This window comes from Panthera leo, chromosome C1 (genome assembly GCF_018350215.1).
Source record: "Panthera leo isolate Ple1 chromosome C1, P.leo_Ple1_pat1.1, whole genome shotgun sequence".
Lineage (NCBI taxonomy): Eukaryota > Metazoa > Chordata > Mammalia > Carnivora > Felidae > Panthera > Panthera leo.
The window spans coordinates 185,638,218-185,654,258 of record NC_056686.1 but is presented as its reverse complement, the minus strand read 5'-3'; the positions used below and the strand labels follow the sequence as shown (position 1 = coordinate 185,654,258).

General features: G+C 41.1%; 1 pseudogene; it reads right to left on the bottom strand.

Moving 5' to 3' along the window:
* Positions 1–3,558: 3,558 nt before the first annotated feature.
* The window catches only part of LOC122226067, a 68,753-nt pseudogene continuing 56,270 nt past the window's right edge, over positions 3,559–16,041 (bottom strand).

Below are 16,041 nucleotides of genomic sequence, written 5' to 3'. Positions count from 1 at the left end.
CAGCTTAAGGGTTGGGGGGTTGCTGGGGAGAGGGGAAAGTAGAAGCCACTGAAGTCATTTCACTAGGGCAAAGGGTGGAAATATGGGGACAGTTGGAGCAGGAGACCAGGAGAGTAATTTTTCATGGGGAAATATTTGGTATCTTGTTTTCAAATAGTGGTAGAGAAATATGTGTCTGTTTATTAAAGTGAGTAAATGGAAAAGTAAACTCATGGTAAAGTAGAACTTCAAAATTAAGAGAAGAAATGGAGGGGTGTTTGGGTGGTTCATTAGGTTAAACGTCCGACTTCTGCTCAGGTCATGATCTCACAGTCTGTGTGTTTGAGCCCTGCCTGGGGCTCTGTGCTGACATCTCAAAGCCTGCTTAGGTTTCTGTGTCTCCCTCTCTCTCTGCCCTTCCCCTGGTCGCTCTGTCTCTCTTTCTCAAAAATAAATAAATAAACATTAAAAAAAAGAACCAGCTGGTTGTCCCTGAACAAACCAGCAAAAATAATGAAAAGGAAGTTTAAGACACTTAAAGTATACTTTATATTATGCTTATGTTTAAGATACTTTATATTATGTATATGACACATGATACTGTTAAAAAATAAAAATTCAACCCAGTAAATGTAAAGATCTAATTGGCTTTATGCAACACTCTATGAATGGGGCAGCATCCTATCTAGCAAAGGAAGGGAGCTCCCTCAGGGTCTGCCTCAGGGGCAGAGAGCCTCTTTCCTCAAGGTCTTGCAGGGGGGTGGGGGGATGGAGGCAGCCCTGCAGTGACTGAGTGCCATGGGGTACAGTGGGGGTACACAGGCCTGTCTCTTACAGCCTAAGTGGGACCAGTTTGTGGAGATAGTGCTTGCTCCAAGGCTCCTGCTGGGTTCCTGATGCCTTGGGGGTCTTGCTCGACTTCTCCTTCTGCCCAATTCTGCTTCTTCAGCCTTCCTATGCCAGGTGTCGATCCCTGAAAACATCCTGCTCCCCATACTCTGTCTCAGCATCTGCTTCCAGAAAACTCATCCTGTGGTTCCATGTGTTCTGATAATGTGAGGAATTTGGCCATTTTACACCATTGTGCAGAGGATTTAAAGACTTTTTCTTAAAAGAAACAACATGGCATGTAGCTGGCTCAGTCAGGTAATCATTCAACTCTTGATTTTGGTTCAGGTCATGATCTCACAGTTCATGAGTCCACTTAGGATTTCGCTCTGTCAGCATAGAGCCTGCTTGGGATTCTCGCTCTCCTCTCTCTCTCTGCCCCTCCCCTGCTCATGCTCTCTCTTTCAAAATAAATAAATAAAACTTAAAAAAAGAAAAAGAAACAACATAGATATCCCAGCCCTCCTGTCCCAGCCCTCTTTTTGACCTCTCCCATTTCTAACACTTGAGCATATGTGATTGTCTTCAGGTTCAAGACACTGAACAGGAATCAAGTCCCTCCCCACTACTATTCACTCAGCTCCATTTGCCCAGTGTTTTTGTAATCTGGCACAAGACTGTTCTGTCATAAGCTTTTGGTCCAGAAGAAGTAAGACATCCTTGGCCCCATGGGTCAAAAGGAGCAAGGTGGAGCACAGGGAGTGTAGACCGGCCACACGGTATTTCTCTTCTGACAAACTTTTATTGAACCCACAATTAAGCAATAGCCCCGGTAGGTTTTTAAGTAACAAGAAATTGCAGTTTTGCCCAAAGATAACAATTATTATGTGCTTTTATCACTGAAAGGGCACTTCACCATTTATGGACCACTGGTTAAAAAGATCATACTTTACAGTTCTGTGTAACTCTCACTGTGATAACACTTTAAAATTAGATAGTCAATAATTAAATTTTAAGATATTTATGTAAATTAATAACATGGATTAAGTTTTATGATAGATACTAAAAACTGTCAAATTTTAAGGACATTACAATATTAATCCTATGTTTGAAAACTGCTATCCTATAAAATGTGCTATTTTTGTAAATACTTTCTCCCCAACCCCAATTCTTCAAGTTAATTAAGTACTACTTAAATGATCAGACTTATTTTATAAAAATTCAATTTCTTTTTTTTTAAAGTTTATTTTATTTTGAGTGTGAGAGAGAGAATGCACATGCACGCAAGAAGGGGAAGAGCAGAGAGAGAATCCCAAGCAGGCTCCACGCTGTCAGCACAGAGCTTGACACGGGACTCCATCTCACAGACCATGCGATCACGACCTGAGTCGAAATCAAGAGTCAGAGGCTTACCCAAGTGTTTTCAGAGGCTTTGCCCACACAATCTATGAAATGTAATACTTTTAAAATTAATTTGCATCTGTGACAAATGTGTCCTCCTACTTTACTGATGGAAAAATATACCAGTAACCCTATTTTTGCTGTTATGTCTGGCACAATGAGTCTGTGTGGGTTGGGTTCTAGGAAAACTAGATTATTGGGTAAATTCAGACATTTAAAAATATATGTACACACACAGACTTCTCTTAGAATAAGAGACACTGACTGAGAGACTTTTCTTTGGAAAGAGGCTTTTCCTTTCCACTGCCAGCCTTCTCTTCTTCCAATCTGGTCTCAACACACATAAACAGTCATGCACGCTACTTCTTCCAGCACAAAATTACTATTAATAAACACAGAGTTTACCATCTAGCACACAGATCACAAGTGATTTAGTTTGTTTATTTGTGTTTCAAACCTCATAGGGACTGAACACCTTCTCTGGCATAACCCTGAATTTCCTTTGGAAAATGCAATGTAAAGTAGCGAAGAAATAACTGAAAAAAACCCCAGTATTTTTGTGTTCCTCTGAAATGGCAAAAGGAATGTGGTGCTGATTTCATCTATTAGACACCAAACCAAATCAAGGTGATTTGAGATCACCGTTTTACTCCGTATGGTTTTCCAGAAGAAGACACTATACCACTAGCATGGCTCATGGCAGATGAGGACCACCTGGAGGCTTTGGATGGTTTACATCCGTAAGCCTCATCTAAACAGGCCATATGGGAGTGGCAGGAACCCGAAGATGGTGGTAAGGCTTGCAGTGCTGGAGATCACAAGAGCCAATTACAGACATCTCTTCCAATCCCATGTTCAGAGACCTCATCGTTGGTGGCTTGGAGTTGGCCAAGGTGGGCGTACTTACACCATGGAGATTGGCAAACGTTATAAACCATGCATTTTTCAGGCAAGCTGGTTATTACAACCAAACCTTTGGCTTTGGGGATCCAATCCTGAGAGTTTTGGGGTGGATGATTTTAGGAGTCAGCAGATTTCTGAAGAACAAAGCATGAGCATTTTCTTCAGTTGTTCCATGGTAATGAAAACCCTACCATGTTTTAAAATCATGATGCTGTAGATCTTCAGTATAATCCAAATGAAAAGAAGAATTTTTGATTCTAAGCTTCCTTATATTTTTGGTGTAAATTTGCATCCTAAAACATAATAATGCAGTGACCTAAACCACAGAGAATAACCGAAAGATACTAAAATTATCTTTGACAATTGGGTGCCAATCTACATTTTGCTCTGGTTTGAAAATTTTAAGGTCAATCATGTATTCTTTCATTTTCTAAGAACAACATAGGATTAAGACACATGGATAGACTAAGGTATAAATGTTGAAGGATCATCTTTAGGAATCTAAAAAAGATCAAAAGAAGGAAGATAATAAAATTCTGTTATATAAAAAACTTGTAATTCAGAAGAAAAAAAATTTAAGGTTTCTTTTTTTAATTTATTTTTGAGACAGAGAGAGAGAGCATATGCACAATTGGGAGAGGGGCAGAGGAAGAGGGGGGACAGAGGTCTGCACTGGCAGCAGAGAGCCCAATGCAGGGCTCAAACTCATGAACCATGAGATCACGACCTGAGCCAAAGTCACATGCTCAACTGACTGAGCCATCCAGGCACCACAGAAGAAGAAGAATTGTTTTTTTTTTTTTTTTTTAAGAACAAGTCAGGGGCACCTGGGTGGCTCAGTCAGTTGAGTATCTGACTCTTGATTTCTGCTCAGGTCATGATCTTATGATTGTGAGATCAAGCCCCATGCCAGGCTCTGCACTGGGCGTGGAGCCTGATTGGCATTTTCTTTTTCTCTCTCTTTCCCTCTCCTGCTTTCTCTCTCTCTCTCTCTTTCAAGATAAATAAACTTTTAAAAAAAGAACAAGTTGATGTCCATTTTATTATCAAAATTATATAGTTTTTTTGTTTCTTTCAATCCTTGAGACATAAATCTTTTTATCCTTATAAACTTCTTATGTTTGGGATAAGATATGTCTTATTCAGAAGCCCTGTAATTGCAATCTAATTTTATACTAGAGCCTCATTTAGGGTTGCAGTAAGCATTTCCATATAGGAATAGTCCCTGAGGATAGTTCTAGACATATTTCAACAGATGGAAAATGAAACTGTGTCATTAGTGTGTCATTACAAGGCATATCGAAGAGTGCCAAGTGACTTGATATTTTAAGTTAAATTATTTTTATTAGTTTGCTTAACAAATACTTTCTGAATAACTGACCAGATCAGATATTCATTTAACCTAATTTGGTTATTAAGGTAATTAAAATACCATATCAACTTCTTTTTTTTTTTTTTTTTTTTTTTTTTTTTTTTTTTTTCAACGTTTTTTATTTATTTTTGGGACAGAGAGAGACAGAGCATGAACAGGGGAGGGGCAGAGAGAGAGGGAGACACAGAATCGGAAACAGGCTCCAGGCTCCGAGCCATCAGCCCAGAGCCTGACGCGGGGCTCGAACTCACAGACCGCGAGATCGTGACCTGGCTGAAGTCGGACGCTTAACCGACTGCGCCACCCAGGCGCCCCTTTATCAACTTCTTTTTGATAAAATGTTTCAAGAAATAAGCTACCATGTCCATTTGCTACTAGCACTGGCTCATTTGAGTCTGATTTTCTTTGAGGTCTAAAACAAGCCATCATTTGAAGAGGTTCACTCACTCTGCAGTTGCTTTGGAGCATATAGGTAGTAGCAGGTGAAGGCAGAGTGAGAATTTTTATTGGAAAACATGAACCTGCCCTGTGCTTTTGTCATGTTTACCAAATCCATACTAAGAACCTGGAAGTCCATGAAAGTGGTGATTACAACAGGGACCTCTCCTCACCACCCTTACCATGTCAGTAAATTGATCCACACAAGTTACCCTAACCAACTCAGGAGTTGCTGGGCCACTCAGGGTGAAGGTCTTGGTCAGCCCCCTTTCTTTATGGGCAGCAGTGACTGCATTCATATATGGTCAACAACACGGAGGGTTCCAAAACATTCCAGCCTCACCCAAACCCTGAAAGGAGGGCAAAAGGCTATCAGAAATGTCTGGTTCTCCTAGGACTAATTTGTGTACACCACCCCCCCCCCCCCCCCACACACACACACACTCTCTCTCTCTTTCTCCATCTCTCAATTCACCTCTTCTGGCTTTATAATCCTCAGAGTAGAGTATGTCTGAGTTGCCAGAACTGAATTCCCCTCACGCTGATTTGTGTATGGGGTCCTCCTCAAAGTAGCTCATGAAAATATCCCAGGACATCAGGATAGTGGGACAGCTAAAACCTCTGTTCGTCTGCCCAGGTAATGTCCTAAAGACCAAAGCCCTTGGTGCCCTCTAGAATATTCCAACTTGGGCTCCAGACCATTTATGTTTAACTCAAAACCCAAGTAAAGCAACCACAATCTTTATGGCTAAGCCTGAAAGACTGAAGTGCTTGCCTCAAGCGTGAACTGTTGAAGTCCACATGTGTGCTAACTTCCTTGGTGTGTGTTAGATGTTTCTGAATTAACCATGTGGTAACATTATATTTTGAATGATTCACCAACGCTTCTTTGTACTTATTTTTCTTTCTTTCTTTCTTCAAAGTAGTGTGGTCTGTGGTTTGTGTCCAGGCCCTTAGTGAGAGATGAGACAAAGGGTTCCAAGCAGATAAAGCCTATCTCAGGCTTTGGTTTTTACTCTGAAGCAAATGTGGAGGGAAAGGGATTGCTGGTAGAAGTAAGGAGGAGGGGGTGAGAGCAGAAAGGTCTTGTGTCCTATTTGGAGCAAACTGGCAGGGAGGTGGCTACACTCTAAAAGGCAGAATTGCACCCTATGTTAGGATGGTCTTTAGAGATTCTCCCAGTACAGAAGAATAGATAGAGGCCCTTCAGACAGGAACTCTTGCCTTCCTCCCAATCTTGACCTACATTCAAAAAAGAGAGGCAATTTCCTAGAAAACCTAACGTTCATCTGCCATCTTTCTGGCCAGATGTGGGCTCAAAACAGAACTTCAGTTGGGGAAGTTGTGTTTTTTGTGCACTTGTGTTCAAGAGCTCTCACCATAAGTCTTTATGGGTCAGTTGAAGCCCATATGGCCCAGGGAATGTAGAGTCAATACCTCTTGTATTAGCAGCTATTAATAGCTCAGAGCAAATAGTGAGAAACTTGTTTGAAAGCCTATTCTGATTTGGGGAGAGTGTGGAAAGAGGCAGATAAACAAGAAAAAATTGAGTCCGGAGGACATGTGAGAAGGGTGAAGAAAAGAAAGTTCTGGGTGGGTGAAATTTGCCGACAATTTCAGTTTTATCTTGTGGTGGCCCTTAGCCTAATGACCCATGATGCTTGGTTCTTCCTTGACCTTTCTTGTTTGATTACATTTGTTTCATGATCTCAAGACTGAGCACCACTCTGCCATGAATTGGCTTTTCTTTTCCCTTCTTTTCAATTCAAAGGAATAAGCAAATTCAGGGAGCTGTTTCATTATTTCTTGAAAGAGTAGGTTGTTATAGACTGAACTGTGCTCTCTCAAAATTCATATCCTCAAGTCCTAACCCCTAGTACCTATGAATGTGACCATATTTGGAGATAAGGTCTTTAAATAGGGGTCTTTAAGGTGTGCCCAAATCCAATATCACTAGTGTCTTTATAAGAAAAGGAAATTAGGACACACAGAGAGAGACATCAGACATATGCACACAGAGGGGATGACCATGGGAGGGCACAGTGAGCTGGCTGTCTGCAAGCCAAAGAGAGGCCAGAGAAGAAATCAAACCTTGATCTCAGACTTCTAGTCTCCAGAACTGAGAAAATATATCTCTGTTGCTAAAGTCACCCAGTGTGTGGTAGTTTGTTATGGTAGCTCTACAAACTCACATAGAGGTCTTGATTTCTTACCTTGGTTGGTTAAATGACGGTGGGATTTTGGAAGTGCACCAAAGTGACACAGAGCTCTTCTGGTATATCAGTGACAGTAGGGATTTTGTAGTCATCTGGACTCTGAGAATAAAGCACACCTTCTGGAAATATTTCAGTTCTTCTATGGTATATAATCGCATGGCTTGGATAAATTCTCTTTCAATCTATAGGCAAAAATTTCACAGTTTATAAGTATATGATACTGATTGAATATATATTTCAATGTGACTGAAAATGGAGCTCCAAACCATAGTGAGTCATTCTTGACAGCCTAGCGTGGATTTTATGAAGGGTTCTTCAGGGTCTGGTGTTTGCCATCCTGCCTGGCCTCATCCCTAGTTCTTGCCCAGGTGCCCCACACTCCAGGTACCCGACACTTGTCAAGTTCCAGGTAATTATCAAGCCCACTAGATTTCACTCAGATCGCCAAGTCTTTGTTTTGTTTTTTGTTTTTGTTTTTAATGTTTATTTATTTTTGAGAGAGAGAGTGAGAGACAGAGCATGAGCAGGGGAGGGGCAGAGAGACACAGAATCCAAAGCAGGCTCCAGGCTCTGAGCTGTCAGCACAGAGTCCAACATGGACCTTGGGTTCACAAACTGTGAGATTATGACTTGAGCTGAAGTCAGATGCTTAACTGACTGGGCCACCCAGGTGCCTCCAGAGCTCCAAGTCTTTGTAAATGCAGTTTTTCCTGATGCTCTTCACTGCTCCTTACCTCAGCTTGTCTTCCTGGAGAACTGCTTTTCATCCTCCAAGTTCCTGCCTATTTGGAGCGTGTGGATCCTCCTACCACTTCCTGGTTGGATTTAGGAAGCACTTCCTTGAGGCTCACTGAGTCTTGAACACATTCCCCCATCATGGTGGCTCTCAGAGGGCATTTTCCTTGTTTGCCTCTCTCCTCTTGCTCTCTCTCACATTTATAGACATTCTGAGGCCTTGACCTTCTTGTATTCTGTTATTAACATGTGGCCTGGTACATATTTATCTTAATAAATATCTGTTGAATTAGATGAGAATTAGCTAACATTAAAGGAACATGAACTAGAAAAATGGAACACTATTAAGTTATAATATATGGATTCTTCTCTTTATAAAATACTATGAAGAGTAGATAAATGTTAAACAAGACGTGATGAAAAAAACTTTTATCAAATTAAATATTTTTTATTAAAAGCCATTTTGAGTTCTATTTACAAACTGTTATGCTCTAAGGGGTGTCTGCCTGGAGGCTAAAAAATTGAAGGAGAGTTACTGTTTGCATTTTATTGAAATGTAAAATTAAGGAATAAGGCACACAAATTTAAAAACTGTATTTGGATATTTCCAAATGTTTGTCCCTAAAGGAAAATATCAAAGTCCAGGAGATGCAGTCTAATACACTTCTAGTTTTCTTTCCTTTTCCAGCGGGACAAATGTAGGGTTTTTCTGTCATGACATCTCCCTTTCTGCCTTTGCTTAAACAATAAAGAGGCAAGAATGAGCTGGGAGGAGGTAGAAGAAAGGGAAGGGGAGGCGACGACTGGATGAGCCATGCGAGGGTCTCAAACTTTAAAGACTTCAGATGAATTTCAGGTGTAGGTTAAATGTGCAGATTCTGTCTCAGCCAGTTAGGATGGAACAAGTATAAGCCTGGGCTTAATTCCTGCACAGGAATGTTTCCCATAAACACTTATAAGTACTTCTACTGCAGGGTCTGAGGACCACATTTTGAGAAGCACAAAGGGATCAATAAAACTATTAGACCTTATAAAGCCCAGTGGCCAATCCAGGTAAACAAGTCTCTCAGGACTTAGGATGCTGGGAAGCTGTTGGCAGATGAAATCACCATGTGTCTGTCAAGTGCGACACCAAGCTGCTCAACCTCTCCAGCATGCTGCTCGGGTGTACACTGTGGGCTGGCTGCCTTGCCTCACCTTGGGGCAGTTGGCAGGTCTAGGGTGGGCTGATGTGGCTGGTCCACTGGCCCCACTTTCAGTAGCAAGGCTAGAAAAAAACAAAGCTCCATTAGTAGCTGGAAAGGTTTTAACTCAAAGTTTAAAAAGACTTGGGTGCAGTGGGGAGCCTGGGTGGCTTAGTCTGTTAAGCACCTGGCTTTGGCTCGGGTCATGATCTCATGGTCCATGATCTTGAGCCCCACGTCAGGCTCTGTGTTGACAGCTTGGAGCCTGGAGCCTGCTTCGGATTCTGTGTCTCCATCTCTCTCTTTGCCCCTCCCCAGCTCATGCTCTGTCTCTCTGTCTCAAAAGTAAACAAATATTAAAGAAAAGACTTTGGGGGCGCCTGGGTGGCTCAGTCGGTTGGGCGGCCGACTTCGGCTCAGGTCATGATCTCGCGGTCCGTGAGTTCCAGCCCCGCGTCGGGCTCTGTGCTGACGGCTCTGTGCTGACGGCTCGGAGCCTGGATCCTGTTTCCGATTCTGTGTCTCCCTCTCTCTGACCCTCCCCGGTTCATGCTCTGTCTCTCTCTGTCTCAAAAATAAATAAACGTTAAAAAAAATTAAAAAAAAAAAAAAGACTTTGGGTGCATTAATTTTATTATTTATGAGATCAAAATCAGAGTTAAATTCAACAGGAAGCAAAAAAATTGTGCTTAAGCATTTCTTTTTCTTTTATATTTCCCTAAATTGCACAGTCTGTATAAATTTAATATTAATATGAATACTAATGTAACTTTATTAATATGTACTTATATAGTGTTTCCTAAGTATGAACATATTAATATTCATGAAGAAAAATTAGAAGGCACAGAGAGTTATAAAGGAGGAGAAGTCACACATACTCCTGCCATACAAAGACAATGATTGTTAACTTTTTTTTTGAATTTTCTTCCAATATTTTATCTATTTGTGTGTGTATGTAATATAATCTACATTGTAGAATACTTGCACCTGGTATAAACAATATTTGGAGGATTCTTGGAAATAATATTCTGAATGGAACTGATCAGAAGTTCCTATGGTCATGGGGTGGTCTTGGTAACGCACACCTGTCCAATGCCAAGGGCTGGGTTTATGCTGAAAGCAGCATCCATGTCAATGTGAGTCCTGAGGAGCTATTCCAAGAGACAATATATAATGGAAAAATATTATTTATTTAAAATAGATCTTTACTAAAATTTTATATGTGTTCCTGGTTCTTTCACTGGGAGGATCAAGTTGATTATTATGTACACATAGAAAACATGTCAACGTTTGTGTTTACACTATCCAGATGGTGAACACAAAAGTTGCTCTTTACCTTATGAGTCCCAGTCAGACAGTCGGCTTCAACTTCAGAACAGGATGCTCCATAAACAGAATGTGGATAGACATCACCTTCCTCCTTCTCCCAGTCCATATCTGTGTGGTAGCCTCTGAGAAGAGAAATCAGCAGTGAAAAGAAAAGGCCCTTTCCCCATGAGTGGTCTCATTGCCCCCTGGACTGTGGGGCCTGGAGATGGACAGAGCACCTACCCCATGGTTGAAGGCCTCCCTCCCCTTCTTTGGCAAGGGGGACGTGTGACCAGAGTTCTAAGAGTAGCACCGCAGACACAGGGTGAAGGTCCATTGGTGTATGACCCCTCCCCTCCAGCACATGGTTACTGGAACTGGTCAGAGTGTGTGTAGATAGCTATGGTGTCCCTCCTGGTCAGCAAACAGCTGTGGCCCCAAGGAGTCCCCGGGCCTCCCTGCCATGACCCATGACTAAGGTTAACAGTGGGCATAGCAGAGCTCCTGTGCTCTCTGGGCATCTGTTCAGGTTTATGAGTGAGCACCATCTCTGCCCAGGTGTAATCTAAACCAAAGTAAAAATGTCTTTTACTTGAAATATCCAGTAGTCAAGAGATTGATGGATTCTTCTAAGGCTTTTGCAATCTGGAAGACATGATTAGTTATGAAGAAATACAATTAGGGAAAATAATGAAAAATACCTTGAATGCTGGGCTTGCCTCCTCTTGTTTAGAACAAGCTTCCTACCCACATTCACTTATGCCTTTTATAAGCCATAGGTCATGCTTTTCAAGAGAGATGCTTAAGGGCAGCTGCTAGCTGTGCTCTGAGGCCCTCTATTTTTTTAGGTTGCACAGTATAAAGTTTGTTATTTTAAAACTCTTTTTAGCTTTTTAAATTAAGGAGGGGGCTAGACCACATTCATGTACTTTTTACATAAGTATCTACACAGATAAGTATATATACACACACATGTTTATATGTATATGTGTGTGTGCATATAGATGTATGTACTTTTACTCTGCTTTTTCTCCCCCAAATTATTTGGCTGGGTGTCTCAGTATATTGTGTCAGCTTTCCTACTGGAGTAACCTGAGTAGGGCTGGAAATAATAATACTAACTGTAAAAATAATAATAATTATTATTAAAAGTAGAGTAATCCTTTAAAAAAATATTTTTATTTATTTTTGGAGAGAGAGAGAGAATGAGCAGGGGAGGGACAGAGAGAGACGGAGACACAGAATCTGAAGCAGGCTCCAGGCTCTGAGCTGTCAGCACACAGCCCAACACGGACTCAAACCCATGAACCATAAGATCATGACCTGAGCTGAAGCTGGATGCTTAACTAACTGAGCCACCTAGGTGCTCCCAAAATAGAGTAATCCTTTCATAGTAGGACTGCTATTATCTCTGCTGCTCTGGGGAGGAAACCAAGGTCCTGAGGGACTGTGGGGGAAACTTGTCTACTAAAGCTAGTAGTGACAGATCAGGGACAGCAACCCTAAGTTGTGTTTTACTTTACAGCCCCTGCTGTTATCATGTTCTGAAATAAACTCAAGTTTCCGTGAATACAGACATTGGTTTTGCTCTTTGGAAAGGCAGAAGTAAATGTTAATAAATGCTTTGTTTCTTGAATGGGCACCACTGATCAGCCCATGCACTGAGGGCCATCACCCATCTGCATGTATCTGTCTTTTCCTGGCAAGGATAATAAAGAGAACATTCACTCACTCCTCCCATCTTCCTGCAGGGTTTTTCCTGATGATTGGCTAAAGACGGGCCATAAGAATTTGGCAGTCATTCTAAAAGTAAATATTTGAAATGACATCAGAAGAAGAAGGCACAGGAAACAGGAAAATGTTAAATATTTAAATCAATTCTAATGTAGTCTCTCAGTTTTGTGAACCTGCTTCCCAATCCTCTAGGCAGGGTTTCTTAAAATTGAGTAATGTATGGAACCCCTTTGAGGAAACAAATATGCCTGTGGATCTCACAGTGTTGATGTCAATTATTTTTATTATAATGTTGTTTTAATATATGCTAACATAAAGCTAGGTAGCGTCTCCTTAGAGTTATAGCTCTTTTATACCTCCAAAGCAAAAATAAAATGATGAAGCAGACAAACCAATCTTTATACCAATAAAATTCAAATAACAACATTAATTTAGTTGGTTGATGATGTTGTTTCTCTGAAGCTAAATGCTGCTTGGAATGTGGAAAAAGCCTTTATTGTTCTAGCACACATATGTTGAAGCTAAGTGCCTACTGTGTGCCAGTCAACAGATCAATTTCCTGTCCATCCTTCTTCTTTAAAATGCCACTAAATTTTCATCTACACTTTATACCTTGCCATCATCTGCTCTTCACTGGGCAAGAAAAAAACACCAATTACCTATGAAGCCCATCTCTGCTCTTTTTTTTTTTTTTTAATTTTTTAATGTTTTTTTTTATTTTTGGGAGAGAGAGAGACAGACAGAACGTGAGCAGGGAAGAGGCAGAGAGAGAGGGAAACACAGAATCTGAACTAGGCTCCAGTCTCTGAGCCATCAGCACAGACCCCGGCGCGGGGCTGGAACCCATGAACCGCGAGATCATGACCCAAGCCAAAGTCAGATGCCTAACTGAGCCATCCAGGTGCCCCTCTGCCCTTTTCTTGTTGCCTTGACACAAAAGATAGTTCTTGGTCCCAAATGTGGGCAAAGAGATCTCATGGCAATACCCCACTTATAAAGTGGTCATTCTGATGATGTAAAATGTTCTTTTTAAAATTTTTAAACATTACTAGTGAAATGAAAATAAAGAGGATTGAGGTGAAATCTTGGGCCCTTGAGATTATACCTGCTGACCCTTGATATCAGTGGGCCCCAAGTTGGCTTCTACCCTTACTTCAAATACAAATCTGTTCATGTCTGCCCTTACTTATTCATCTTAGCCTCAGAACACCTCTCATGTTCCCTCTTAGTTTCTGTTCCTTCTTTTCTATTATCCACTCTTTGGGAAATGGTTTCTGACTTCTCATGTGTTAGGGAGATCCTTGTTTTCATAAATCTATCTTTCTGGTTCATTCATCTTTCAATCACTGACTTTGTTACAAATGGGTGCCTTCCAAAAGAGGGCCACATCCAAGGCAAACCGAAGTTACAGGGTTTCTGCTTGCTCAAATATCAGGTATTTGTCTCCTTATTGTGTCCTGACCTCACACTCCTACGCATAACTTTACAGTCAGCAGTCTGATAGTCTCCTAAGATAAGTGTCCCCTATTTAAGAGAGTGAGATATTGCAGAGAACAGTTTCATTTTTTTGTGACCTCCTGAACTCCTTTCTTTGTATGGAGAATTCTCTCACCTTATATTCCTTGGTAGGGTCACCTTCCTCTATTAAAGCTCTAAATGCCAGATACAAATTTTTCCAGCTTTTTTTTTTTTTTTTTTTTGCATTATAGAACATTTCAAAATACATAAAAGTACAGAGAATAGTGTACTAGCTCCCCTTATCCAGCTTCAACAATAAACATTTATACCCCAACCTCACCCCTCTGCTATATTTCTTACCTCTTCTACTTTGCTCCCTTCTGCTCTCTCTGCTCCAGTTCCCCTGACCTGTTGTGGCTTCTCGAGCACAGTAAGATCTTTCTGCCTACAAATACCTGCATGGCTTCTTTCCTTGCTGCATTCAGGGCCAGGCTCAAGCACTTATTCATTGTCTGCTATGAGGTCAAGCTCTCTGTGTTTCACTCACTGCTATTCTCTAAGTGTTTGTAGCAGGACCTAGCATATGACAGGTCCTCAGTACATGTAAGTCACTGTGGGATCAATAAAAGAGGTCACACAAATTTACGACTTTTCTTATGATGATTCTTCATTATAAAATATCAGAATATTTCTAAAAATATGTTGTTTCCTCTTTGTGTGTGTGTGTGTGTGTGTGTGTGTGTGTGTGTGTGTGTGTGTGTGTGTGTCCCTGCTTTATCAGTGCTTGAGATTATGCCTCATCATGTGTTGGGTGTCTCTCTGGCACCTGGGCCTGCAAGGTAACTAGAATCTGGATAAAAGATGAAAGATAGACTCAGTCACCTACGTGTTTTGACCAAATTAGAACTTCCCAGAGTGTTTCTCTTGGGTGCTAATTCTATAGTATATTAAGAGGGGTTTTATTAATTAAAATGTTTTCATGGTTAAGTAAGCTTGGCTTGTCAGAGCCTTTATTATGCCAATATGCATCATAAGCCTCTACGAGTGGGATGTAGTATGTAATATTTTCCAAACTTCTTGGCTATAGAATCCTTTTTTTTCCCCCACTGAGAACGTCATGGGATCACTGTTCCAAGGAACATACTTTGGGAATCCATGGTTCACATGATATATGGGCATATTCAACAGGCTGACATTTTCTCTTTTCATCTAGGTGTTTGTCTTTGTGGGTGACTAATGGTTAAGCAGTGGTTTTCTGGACATTGGAGGGTGGGGAGGAGAGAGGTGGTGGTGGCGGCTTTGTTGCATGATCTTTGTAAGCCACCCAATGATTCTATGAGATGGGTGGTATTTGGGTGAAGTTTTGCAGAGAGGAAACTGATCCTTAGAGAGGTTAAAAGACAGGCCAAGCCCTACCTGGAATTAGGATGTCCTATTAGTGATGGGATTACTCTGTACTTCTCTGGTGTGCTGGGGTGAGAGCAGGGAGGGACACTCTCACCTAAGACAAAAGGAGGTTGCTGAAGGTACAGCAGAACGTTAATTATGAAAAACAGCCCAGGACAAAGCACCAAATGGGAGCCTAAGAAAACTGGACTTGGAGTCTTGGCTCTGTGGGTAATTAGCTAAGTGATCTGGAACCAGCCACATGACTTCTCTTGGACTCAGTTTCATCTCCCATAAAAGAAGGGTGGGGACAAGGTCTCTTCCAGCACTGTCACCAAGGGACTGATAAATGAAAGAGAAGTCACCTGTACAGCCTTCCCATTGATGTCTATTCCCATGGACGTCACTGTGAAGATAGGATTGGGCACCATGCTGGTGCTTGCTTCAGACAGATGTATCTATGACTGGGGGATGTCTAGTTCTTGACCAGCCACCTGCCAGAGGTAGAAGAAAAATATTGTTTATTTCATTGGTTTTAAGTCTCCCCCCCCCCCCCCATTAAAAACCTTTAATTCCTTTTTGAAATGAACATAAAACCTGAGTATCCTATTGGGACAAGCATTTAAGACAGCATCTTGGGTTTTATATGCAGGTTATGAGTTTGAAGATTTTAAATGGCACTGTAAAAGATATGCTGCTTTTCAGGGACATGTGGCCAACCAAAGAATCTTTTTGTACTTTTATACCACTTTCATAGGAACCATGTAGCACTACGGTCACTCTGGGACATCTTGCTTAGTATGACACATGCAGGCAAGGTTGAGGTCCTGATCTTACTGTTTCACTTTCATCTTCTTGTGACTTACAGACAATTTAGCAGACTATGTTTCTTTTGTGGGACATTTTGCAGGCATAAGGATTTTGTTGTAAAGAAGCAGTATATGTTCAAAGAAGGCCCTGTGGATTTTTGTAATTTCCCAATTCTGAGCACACTATTAAATAATATTTTTTTTAAAGAAAGTATTTTCTTCCTATTTCTCATTTGGGAGACAAGCTTTGTCTCTCCACTCCCTGCCACCCCACCAATGGCTCCCACATT